Source organism: Triticum aestivum, chromosome 7B (assembly GCF_018294505.1).
Source record: "Triticum aestivum cultivar Chinese Spring chromosome 7B, IWGSC CS RefSeq v2.1, whole genome shotgun sequence".
Lineage (NCBI taxonomy): Eukaryota > Viridiplantae > Streptophyta > Magnoliopsida > Poales > Poaceae > Triticum > Triticum aestivum.
In genome coordinates, this window is record NC_057813.1 from 195,003,848 (window position 1) to 195,015,971 (window position 12,124).

Genomic DNA, 12,124 nt, shown 5'->3' on the forward strand with positions numbered 1-12,124 from the left:
TGCATATTCTTGGACATAACCCCGCCGTTTGGGCTATTGTGTGTATTGGCTTGCAAGGTGAATTCTTTGATGGGAGAGAACCGAACCGTGAAGCTACCGCGGAAAAGTTGAAGATGCTGTAATACAATGCTCAAGCTTGTGACATTCTCTTCAACGGATTGTGCCCCGAAGAATTCAACAAAATCAGCCGTCTTGAGAATGCAAAGGAAATTTGGGATACTTTGATTGATATGCACGAAGGTACCGACTCCGTCAAGGAATCCAAGTTGGATGTGCTTCAAAGTAAACTTGACAAGTTCAAAATGAAGGATGGTGAAGGCGTCGCTCAAATGTACTCTAGGCTTGCTCTCATCACAAATGAGATTGCCGGCTTAGGAAGTGAAGAGATGACCGACAAATTCATCATCAAGAAGATCCTAAGAGCCTTGGATGGAAAATATGATACCGTGTGCACATTGATCCAAATGATGCCCAATTACAAAGATCTCAAGCCAACGGAAGTCATTGGAAGAATTGTTGCTCATGAGATGTCACTCAAGGATAAGGAAGATCTCCACGACAAGTCAAGTGGTGCTTACAAAGCCTCATGTGAAGATCCCACGTCATCAAGTGAGAAACAAACCTTCAATGAAGAATTGAGCCTAATGGTGAAGAACTTCAACAAGTTCTACAAGAGTAGAAGCAAGGAAAGAAGTTCCAAGTCAAGGTCCTACAATGACAAAAGATCTTCTAGTCGTGAGCATAATTGCTACAATTGTAGAAGACCCAGACACTATTCCAATGAGTGTACGGCTCCCTACAAAAGAAGGGAAGATTCTCCAAAAAGAAGGAGTAGAAGAGAAGAATCACCATCAAGAGAAAGAAGGAGTAGAGATGATCGTTATGAACGAAGAACATCCCGGAGAAGCAAGGATTCGGAAAGGAAGGACAAATCATCAAAGAGCTACACAAAACAAAGACATCAAGATCATGTTGGTGAATGGGTATCCGGCTCTGACTCCGACAATCACTCCGAGAGAAGCTATCACTCCGACTCCGAATATACTCAAGATGAAGGTGTTGCCGGTCTAGCACTTGTGTGAACTAACTCCTACGACATATTTGACTCACCAAATGAAGGAATTGGAAGATGCTTCATGGCTAAAGGCCCAAAGGTATCACACCCCGAGTATGTTGATTTCAATAGTGATGAAGATGACTTGTTAGGTGATGCTTATTTACTTGTTGACAACTCTAGTGATGAATACTATGATGAAACGTCAATTAATCATGCTAATCAAGATAAAACGAATGACAATGATAAGGAGAAGATTGAGCGCCTAACTAAAGAACTAAACACTCTTAACTTAGCTCATTAAACCACCTTGGAAGATCATCGAGAACTTTTAAAGACTCATGAGAAGTTACGCTTTGAAAAGCTCAACCTTGAGCAAGAGCATGAGTTTTTAAAGTCAATCAATGATGATCTTCGCAAGAAAAGTTCTTATTACACTGCCAAGCGTTTACTCTTATCTACTTACATGCCACAAGTCAAGTCTAGTAACAAGAACAAGAAAGATTCTTCATCCAGTAGTAACAACAATCATGCTAAATCCAATGTTGTTGCTTCTAGTAGTTCTCTTGATTCCACTAATGATTCTCTTAGCCAAGTTACACTTGAGCAAGAAAATAGCTTATTGAAGGGAATTATAGAGAAAGGTGTTTACAAGAGCCTTGCCGGAAGTAAGCAATTCGAGGAAATTGTATGCAAGCAAGGAAGACACCGGAAGAATCAAGGTGTTGGTTTTGAACGAAAGTTCAATGCCAATGGAGTTGAGTGGGAAGAAGATCAATACCCCAAGACGAAGTTTGTTCCTCAACAAGAGAAGTACAATCCTACTTCTTTCAAAGGAACACAAGCTCAAGATGATCTTCCACCACAAGACCACAAGCAAAAAGGCAAGGATAAGCTTTAAGAGGAGATTGATGCATTTGAAGAAGCTCCTAAGGCCTTGGTCAAGTAGGTTCCCAAGACTAAATCAATTTCTACTTCATCAAGTACGACTACAAATCCAAGGATTCCCATCAAGATGATGTGGATTCCAAATAAGAAGAACTAGAGAGTTCTTGAGAGTGACTCCGCCAACATACTTCAATCATATCATTTTGGCAAGGACAAGTGCAATCAACTTCCACATCTTGCACTAGTTCAAGGAGTCACAAACCCTCTTGTTGGTAAGACAAGGGACAAGGTAACCTAATGCTTTCATGGACATCATCTTGTGTGTGCATCACTCTATGTCTATGGATATCCTTGCTTGTTCCTTATGGGACTAACCCGTGTAGGTATTGAAAGTGCAACTCACTCCAACGGACTGCTCCAAATGATCTATATCAACATTGAGCGTCCACATCTTCAACACCTACATGAAGTCATCATCGACAAAACCCAAGGTTAGTTCATCCCTCTAAGGGGGGATCTCACATCTAGGGGGAGCTTAACTCTAAGAATTGAGTCAAAGCAACTCTAATGGTGTGAACACATTAATGCATTATGTAAAAGTGGTAACCCCACTTGAGCTTAAACGATGAGTATGACCTATGATCAAATGTTCTCATTTGACTCCTAAGTCAATATACTCATATATAGATGACCTAGTCATCGCCAATTGTTTGATAGATGCTATAATTGGTTGTGCATGCTTTGCCACATATTTCATTTGCCATTTTATTGTGTGAGCATGTTGGTGCATATTTTACTCATTCAAGGACATCCACTTGTTGTTTTGATTGTTTGGTTCTTTCTTCTTTTAGCCAAGTGGATGGACAAGAATGCCTAAGAACCTTCTTTAGCTATCTATGATTTTCTCATCTCAAACTCTATTCATGCTACATCACAAAATTTGATCAAGTCAGATTCGAACCACTCTGTGTGAGGAGCACTCGGAGTCCCCGATTCGTCATAGACTTAAACTTCCAAAACCTCTTTGTGATTCTCGGTCTGACTGATTCTTCCATTTCGGTCCTACCGAGATCATCAAGTTGATCTGAGTTTTCAATCTCGGTGCAACCGATTTGAACTTTTCGGTCTCACCGATTTGCTGTAACTGAAACAGTTATGCATCTCGGTGCCACCGAGTTGTTCCACTCGGTCACACCGACAGGGTTGGGCTATATATAGACACGGGCAAAATTTTGGAAATTTCTCTGAAACCCTTCGCCCGCGCAACAGCTCGCTCTGCCATCGTGGTCTCCGGATCGTCTCCTCGTCGCCAGCAGCCTCCTGTCGATGGTCTCCGCCACCGTCAATAGATTTCGTCCCCGCCGTTGCCGCCGTAGCAAGTCCACCGCCAAGTTAGGGTATGGACTTAATCTTTGTGCTATACACGTCTGATTCCTGGCACATTGTTTTCATATTGATTCTTGCCATGATTGAAACTCTTCTATCCAGCCAAAGTAGTTCATAGATTAGATGTGATTCAAATTTTTAGGGTTAGGTTTTCGCCGAAACCATCTCGGACCCACCGAGTTGAAAAACTCGGTCTCACCGATTTGGCTTATGCCATTGCACTAGTGACTCTCGGTCTGACCGAGAATTACTAATCGGTGCAACCGATTTGAGGATTCAGTGAAACCCTAGCCGTCTCGGTACCACCGAACTGAAACTCGGTCCAACCGAGATCATCAGTTTAGGTTCCAAAACTGCTTCGGTATCACTGAGTTTGAAAATCGGTGGATCCGAAATGCTTTCATGGACATCATCTTGTGTGTGCATCACTCTATGTCTATGGATATCCTTGCTTGTTCCTTATGGGACTAACCCGTGTAGGTATTGAAAGTGCAACTCACTCCAACGGACTGCTCCAAATGATCTATATCAACATTGAGCGTCCACATCTTCAACACCTACATGAAGTCATCATCGACAAAACCCAAGGTTAGTTCATCCCTCTAAGGGGGGATCTCACATCTAGGGGGAGCTTAACTCTAAGAATTGAGTCAAAGCAACTCTAATGGTGTGAACACATTAATGCATTATGTAAAAGTGGTAACCCCACTTGAGCTTAAACGATGAGTATGACCTATGATCAAATGTTCTCATTTGACTCCTAAGTCAATATACTCATATATAGATGACCTAGTCATCGCCAATTGTTTGATAGATGCTAGAATTGGTTGTGCATGATTTGCCACATATTTCATTTGCCATTTTATCGTGTGAGCATGTTGATTGCATATTTTACTCATTCAAGGACATCCACTTGTTGTTTTGATTGTTTGGTTTATTTCCTTTTGCCAAGTGGATGGACAAGAATGCCTAAGAACCTTCTCTAGCTATCTATGCTTTTCTTGTCTCAAACTCTATTCATGCTACATAACAAAGTTTGATCAAGTTAGATTCGAACCACTCTGTGTGAGGAGCACTCGGAGTTCCCGATTCGTCATAGACTTAAACTTCCAAAACCTCTTTGTGCATTTCGGTCTGACCGATTCACCCTTTTCGGTCATACCGAGATCACTAAGTTGATCTAGGTTTTCAACCTCAGTGCAACCGATTAGAACCTTTCGGTCACACCGAGTTGCAGTAACTGCTCACAGTTTTGCATCTCGGTGCCACCGAGTTGTTCCACTCGGTCACACCGACAGGGACAGGTTATATATACTGACGGGTGAAATTTTGGAAATTCTTCCGAAACTCTTCACCCGCGCGTAACCTGCTCTGCCTCTTCGGGTCTCCGGATCATCTTCTCGCTGCCAAAGACCTCCCGCCGCTGGTCTCCGCTGCCGTCAACGGCAATCTGCCCCGTCGTTGCCGCCATAGCAAGTTCACCGTCGAGTTAGGGTATGAACTTGATACTTTGTGCTATTCATTAACTCCGATTCGTAGCACATTGCTTTGCCATGATTCTTGCCACGTATGAAATCATCCTGTCCAGCGAAAACATCTCGTAGATTAGATTAGATTTGAAAATTTAGGGTTAGGTTTCCGCCAAACTCATCTCGGACCGACCGAGTTGTTGAAATCGGTCTCACCGATTTGGCTTAGGCCATTGCACATGTGATTTTCGGTCTGACCAAGAATTGCAAATCGGTGTGACCGAGTTTGATTCTCTGTGAAACCCTAGAGGTCTCGGTGCCACCGAACTGTGACTCGGTCTGACCGAGTTCAGTAGTTTAGGTTGCAAAAGCTGCTTCAGTATCACCGAGTTTACAAATCGGTAGCTCCGAAACGCTTTCTGTGCAGAACTAAAACTAAGTTTTTGACTCAATTGTTTTGCAAAGCCTCTGTACTTTGTGATGCTCATCCACTCTATCTCATCTATATCTATTCACTGGGTCTGCTGTCAGTGAGTTTGCAGAAATGTCTGATCAAAGTGATAGCCAGAACAAGTCTGAAGAGCAAGCTCAATTGAGTGAGGGCACTAGTCCCTCAAGCAGCTATGATGAGGGCATCAGGAGCACACCCAGTAACTTGCCAAAGGCATCCACCAGGACAAGGAAGAAGAAAACCTCAGATTCTGAAGATGAGGATTATGTGGCTGTTGAGGATGAGGCCACCTCAAAGAAGAAAGTGATGAAGAAGGAGTATGGCAGTGCTGCTACCACAAAGCCAGGTATGAACAAGAAGGCACCTGCCAGGAGAGTGCCTACATCCAAACCCAGGAAGGTTGCCACAGGTGAAACTATGAAGTTCTCCATTGAATCTGAAGAATAAGCTGTTGGTGAAGACAAGAAAAAGAAGAGGGCAAGAACAGCTACTGCCAAAGTCATTGGCAAGCCCTCCATGAGGAGAGATTCTGATGAGGAAGATGAAGAGGAAGAGGATGCTGCTCCAGCACCAAAAGCTCAGAAGCTCATGGGAGATGCAATCAAGTCAGGGGCTGCTTCTAAGCCCAAAGCTGCTCCCAAGGCTACTGCTCCAGCTCAAAGCCTAAACCCAAGAGGAACACCAGAAGTATTCTAGCTGAGGAGAAGAACAAGGCCCCAGTGCCTGAAGCTACAAAAGAAGATGATTCACTTGTTTTGAGAAAACTGAAGCCCAAGATCCCTGACCACAATGATGCACATCCTGTTGCAGAGAACATGAAAATTAGGAAGGATTCTGGACTGGGATTATGGAGACAGTCTGATCCATATGCTGTCAGGAGAAGAACTGTTGTTGACTACATGTTTCACACAAAGGAACAACAAGACTTTTATGAGACGATCTTGCTTGACAAGAAGCCTATTGTCTATGACATGAGATGGGTTAACTGGGAGTACATCAAGGAGAATATAGATCACTATCCAGGTGTACATGACAGCTTCAAAGCATGTGGAGTTGATGCATTTGTTGCCCAGAAGCTCACCTAGTGGAATGATGAGCTGATCATGCAGTTTTACTCCATTGCCCATTTCTACCCAGATAGGAAGATCATATGGATGTCAGAAGGTACTAGGTACCAATCCTCTGTGGAAGAATGGGCTCAGTTGATCAATGCTCCAGAAGAAAGTGAAGATGACTTGGATGTGTATGCTGAAAAGAAGAAAGTGTTGGAAATATGCTCTAGAGGCAATAATAAAATGGTTATTATTATATTTCCTTGTTCATGATAATTGTCTAGTGTTCATGCTATAATTGTATTAACTGGAAACCGTAATACATGTGTGAATACATAGACCACAACATGTCCCTAGTGAGCTTCTAGTTGACTAGCTCGTTGATCAATAGATGGTTATGGTTTCCTGACCATGGACATTGGATGTCATTGATAACGGGATCACATCACTAGGAGAATGATGTGATGGACAAGACCCAATCCTAAGCATAGCACAAGATCGTGTAGTTCGTTTGCTAAGAGCTTTTCTAATGTCAAGTATCATTTCCTTAGACCATGATATTGTGCAACTCCCAGATACCATAGGAATGCTTTGGGTGTACCAAACGTCACAACGTAACTGGGTGGCTATAAAGGTGCACTACAAGTATCTCCAAAAGTGTCTGTTGGGTTGGCATGAATTGAGACTAAGATTTGTCACTCCGTATGACGGAGAGGTATCTCTGGGCCCACTCGGTGATGCATCATCATAATGAGCTCAATGTGACTAAGTAGTTAGTCACGGGATCATGCATTACGAAATGAGTAAAGTGACTTGCCGGTAACGAGATTGAACGAGGTATTGGGATACCGATGATCGAATCTCGGGCAAGTAACGTACCGATTGACAAAGGGAATTGTATACAGGATTGATTGAATCCCCGACATCATGGTTCATCCGATGAGATCATCGTGGAACATGTGGGAGCCAACATGGGTATCCAGATCCCGCTGTTGGTTATTGGACGGAGAACGTCTCGGTCATGTCTGCATGGTTCCCGAACCCGTAGGGTCTACACACTTAAGGTTCGGTGACGCTAGAGTTTTTATGGGAAATAGTATGTGGTTACCGAAGGTTGTTCGGAGTCTCGGATGAGATCCCGGACATGACGAGGAACTCTAGAATGGTCCGGAGGTGAAGATTGATATATTGGACGAAGGGTATTGGAGTCCGAAATTGTTCTGGGAGTACCGGGTGACGACCAGCGTGACCGAAAGGTGTTTCGGAGGCCCCGACAAGCATTGGGGGGCCTTATGGGCCAAGGGGAGGGGGCACACCAGCCCACTAAGGGCTGTGCGCCCCTCCCAACGTCTCTCACGTAACCAGGAGAGGTGGGGGCGCCTCCCCATGGCAGCCGCCCCTCCCGGCTTGGGGGCAAGTTTCCTTGGGGTGGGGGCGCCCAAACCCATCTAGGGTTTCCCCTATGGCCACCACCCCTCCCCTAGGGAACCCTAGGGTGCCTCCTCCACCCCTCCCCCTATATATAGTGAGGGAGAGAGAGGGCAGCCGCACCCCTTCCCCTGGCGCAGCCCCTCCCTCCTCCAACACTTCCTCCTCCTCCGTAGTGCTTAGCGAAGCCCTGCCGGAGAACCACGAGCTCCATCGCTACCATGCCATCGTGCTGCTGGAGTTCTCCCTCAACTTATCCTCTCCCCTTGCTGGATCAAGAAGGAGGAGACGTCCCCTGGCTCTACGTGTGTTGAACATGGAGGCGCCATCCGTTCGGCGCTAAGATCGGAATCGACCGCGATCTGAATCGCTACATGTACGACTCCACCAACCGCGTTCTTGTAACGCTTCCGCATCGCGATCTTCAAGGGTATGAAGATACACTCATCCTCTCCCTCTCTTGTTGCTAGAATCTCCATAGATTGATCTTGGTGATGCGTAGAAAATTTTGAATTATTGCTACGTTAGCCAATAGAAAGACCATAACACTATGGCACACATGTACAAAGAGATCCGAGATGATGCTTTGGAGACTCATAAGTTTGGATCTGTCCATTTCTTGTTGTCTGGTTTGCCTACCATCAACTGGATCCTAAGGCACACATTGCTACCCAAGTCAGGTGATCACAAGATGATCAGAGGACATGCTATCAATTTTCTACATTTGTTTGATGTGCCTCAAAAGTTTAAAGTCATGAGTCTGATTGTGGAGACAATCAAAAGAACAACAGCTGATCAGAAGAGATCTTGTGGGTATGCCCCACAAATTCAGGAGCTCATCAACTCCAAGATGGGCACATGCAAATATCTGTTGAATAAGGAGCACCTGCCCATCTACCCTGACTTTGAGGACAACACTGTTGTTATGAATGAGAATGAACCATCATCAGCTCAAGCACATGAGAAGAGAGAGAAGGCAAGGGCACAGAAAGCTACAAAAATGCCAACTGCTGAAGAGGCATCTCAAGTATTCCTGAAGAGCAAGCAAGATCAGCTTGGCTATCTGATTGCCTCCACCTTGAGGATTGAGAAGGGCTTGGCCACCCTGACTCAAAACCAGGAGAGCTTAGAGAGGATCATTGATCAGAAATTCTATGCTCTTGATGTCAAGGTAACTGAGATCCAAACTGCAGTTGAGCAACTTCAGGAGGAAGTGGAGGAGAAGAAGGGCAAGTCTACTATAGATACTTTTGTTAGAGTGCCCATAGGACAGAGATCTGCTGAAGTGCCTGTTCCAGATACTAGAGCTACTACATCTGCACCACCAGCCATAGCTTCAGTACCACCAGCTCCAGCAGCCACTCCACCAGCTCCAGCTACATCTACATACGCTTTCGTCCTTGGATTCATCTCTACACCACCTCATGAAGACCAAGCCTGAGAGTCGTTTAGCACTATGCATTTTTTGAACTTTTTGGTAACTTGTTGCCAAAGGGGGAGAAAATGTATAGGTCATAGGCTTCGAGAGAGAGAGTGTTGCCTTTTATCTCTCTTGTTTTTGGTTGAACTTCTTGATTGTGTGCTTGTGAGCTACTTGTTTACTTGTTTGGTCATGTGTTTGATCATATGCTACCCTTAATGCTTGTTGGATGACATTATCTCTTATATCCTTATATGATCATTCACTTTGCTTGGTGATGAGTGCATCTGTTCAATTATTATCATTTTGAGCGCTCCACCAAGATGTATGTGACATGAAAAAGTAACCCATGATCCTAACACATTGTGCATTTGCTGTCCGAAGCAAATTTTAAATAATGCACAAATTTAGGGGGAGCTCTTGCTTATCACATACTTCTCAAAGCGATGATGCTTTTCAATCTTATTATCATTTGTCGAAGCTTTGATCTATATGTTGTCATCAATTACCAAAAAGGGGGAGATTCAAAGTGCAACTATCCCTGGGTGGTTTTGGTAATTCCTAACAACATATAGCTCATTGAGCTAATGCTATTTCAAGATAAATATTTCAGAAAAGCTCAATGTTTGGCATGGCATGGATGAGGAACGTGGACCCCTCAAAATGCTAAGGACAAAAGGATTGGCTCAAGCTCAAAGCACAAGACTCTACATTTTTCATTTTAGTGATCCAAGATCACATTGAGTCCATAGGAGAAGCCAATACTATCAAGAGGGGGTGAGGTGTTTCTTAATGAGGTTCTTGCTCAAAGTGCTTAGTGATATGCTCCAAAAACCCTCAACTACTTTCTCACATCCTCATATGTCCCAAACCAAAAGTCAAACTTGGCCCCACCGAATCTTTCTATCCGGCGCCACCGAGTTCAGTTAACATAGCCACTGCCAGAAACCCTAGTCTTTTCGGTCTCACCGATAGGGATCTCGGTCTCACCAAGATGGGATTGTAATCTCTCTGTTTCCCTTCATAACGTTTCGGTCAAACCGAGATGAGCGATCGGTCCCACCGAGATTGCAATGCAAACTCACTGTTTCACTTTCGTAATGTTTTGGTCCAATCGAGATGAGCGAATCGGTTCCACCGAGTTTGCCCGACCAACTCTCTATTTATATATAACCAAAATCGGTCTCACCGAGTTTGTGTAATCGGTCTCACCGAGATTACGTTATGCCGTAACCCTAACCATATCGGTCCTACCGAGTTGACGTATCAGTCCCACCGAAATGCCTAACAGTCACATTATGAACTAAATCGATCTAACGGAGTTTCACGATTCGGTCCCACCGAGTTTGGTAAGTTGTGTGTAACGGTTAGATTTTGTGTGGAGGCTATATATACCCCTCCACCCACTCTTCATTCATGGAGAGAGCCATCAAAACATGCCTACACTTCCAACATACATTTTCTGAGAGAGAACCACCCACACTTGTGTTGAGGTCAAGATATTCCATTCCTACCACATAAATCTTGATCTCTAGCCTTCCCCAAGTTGCTTTCCACTCAAATCTTCTTTCCACCAAATCCAAATCCTGTGAGAGAGAGTTGAGTGTTGGGGAGACTATCATTTGAAGCACAGGAGCAAGGAGTTCATCATGAACACAACATTTGTTACTTCTTGGAGAGTGGTGTCTCCTAGATTGGCTAGGTGTCACTTGGTAGCCTCCGTCAAGATTGTGGAGTTGAACCAAGGAGTTTGTAAGGGCAAGGAGATTGCCTACTTCGTGAAGATCTGCCCTAGTGAGGCAAGTCCTTCCTGGGCGACGACCATGGTGGGATAGACAAGGTTGCTTCTTCGTGGACGCTTCATGGGTGGAGCCCTCCGTGGACTTGCTCAACCGTTACCCTTCGTGGGTTGAAGTCTCCATCAACGTGGGTGTACGACACCACCTATCGGTACCACGGATAAAAAATCTTTGTGTCAACATTGCATTTGCCTCCTCAAACTCCTCCCTTTACCTTCATATGCAATTTTTTTACATTCCGCTGCTATACTCTTAGAATTGCATATGTAGGTTGATTGCTTGACTTGTGCTAAGTTGCTAAAATCTGCCAAGAACTAAAATTGGGAAAATGCTAGATTTTTATTTGGTCAAGTAGTCTAATCACCCCCCTCCAGACATACTTTCGATCCTACACATCATTAGAAGAATGATGTGATGGACAATACCCATCCATTAGCTTAGCATAATGATCGTTCAGTTTTATTGCCACTTCTTTCTTCATGTCAAATACATATTCCTTCGACTATGAGATTGTGCAACTCCCGGATACCGGTAGACTGCCTTGTGTGCTATCAAAGATCACAACGCAATTGGGTGATTATAAAGATGCTCTACAGGTATCTCTGAAGGTGTTTGTTTGGTTGGCATAGATCGAGATTAGGATTTGTCACTCTGAGTATCGGAGAGGTATCTCTGGGCCCTCTTGGTAATGCACATCATAAGAAGCCTTAAAAGCAATGTAACTAATGAGTTAGTTGCAGAATGATGCATTACGGAACGAGTAAAGAGATTTGCCAGTAACGAGATTGAACTAGGTATGAAGATATCGACGATCGAATCTCGGGCAAGTAACATACCGATGACAAAGGGAATAATGTTGTCATAACGGTTCGACCTATAAAGATCTTCATAGAATATGTGGGAGCCAACATGAGCATCTAGGTTCCGCTATTGATTATTGACCGTAGAGGTGTCTCGGTCATGTCTACATAGTTCTCGAACCCGTAGGGTCTGCACGCTTAACGTTTGATGACGATTTGTATAATATGAATTATGTGCTTTGGTGACCGAATCTTGTTCGGAGTCCCGGATGAGATCACGGACATGACAAGGAGTCTTGAAATGGCCGAGAGGTAAAGATTTATATATTGCATGATAGTATTCGGACACCGGAAGTGTTCCGGAATGTATCGGGTAC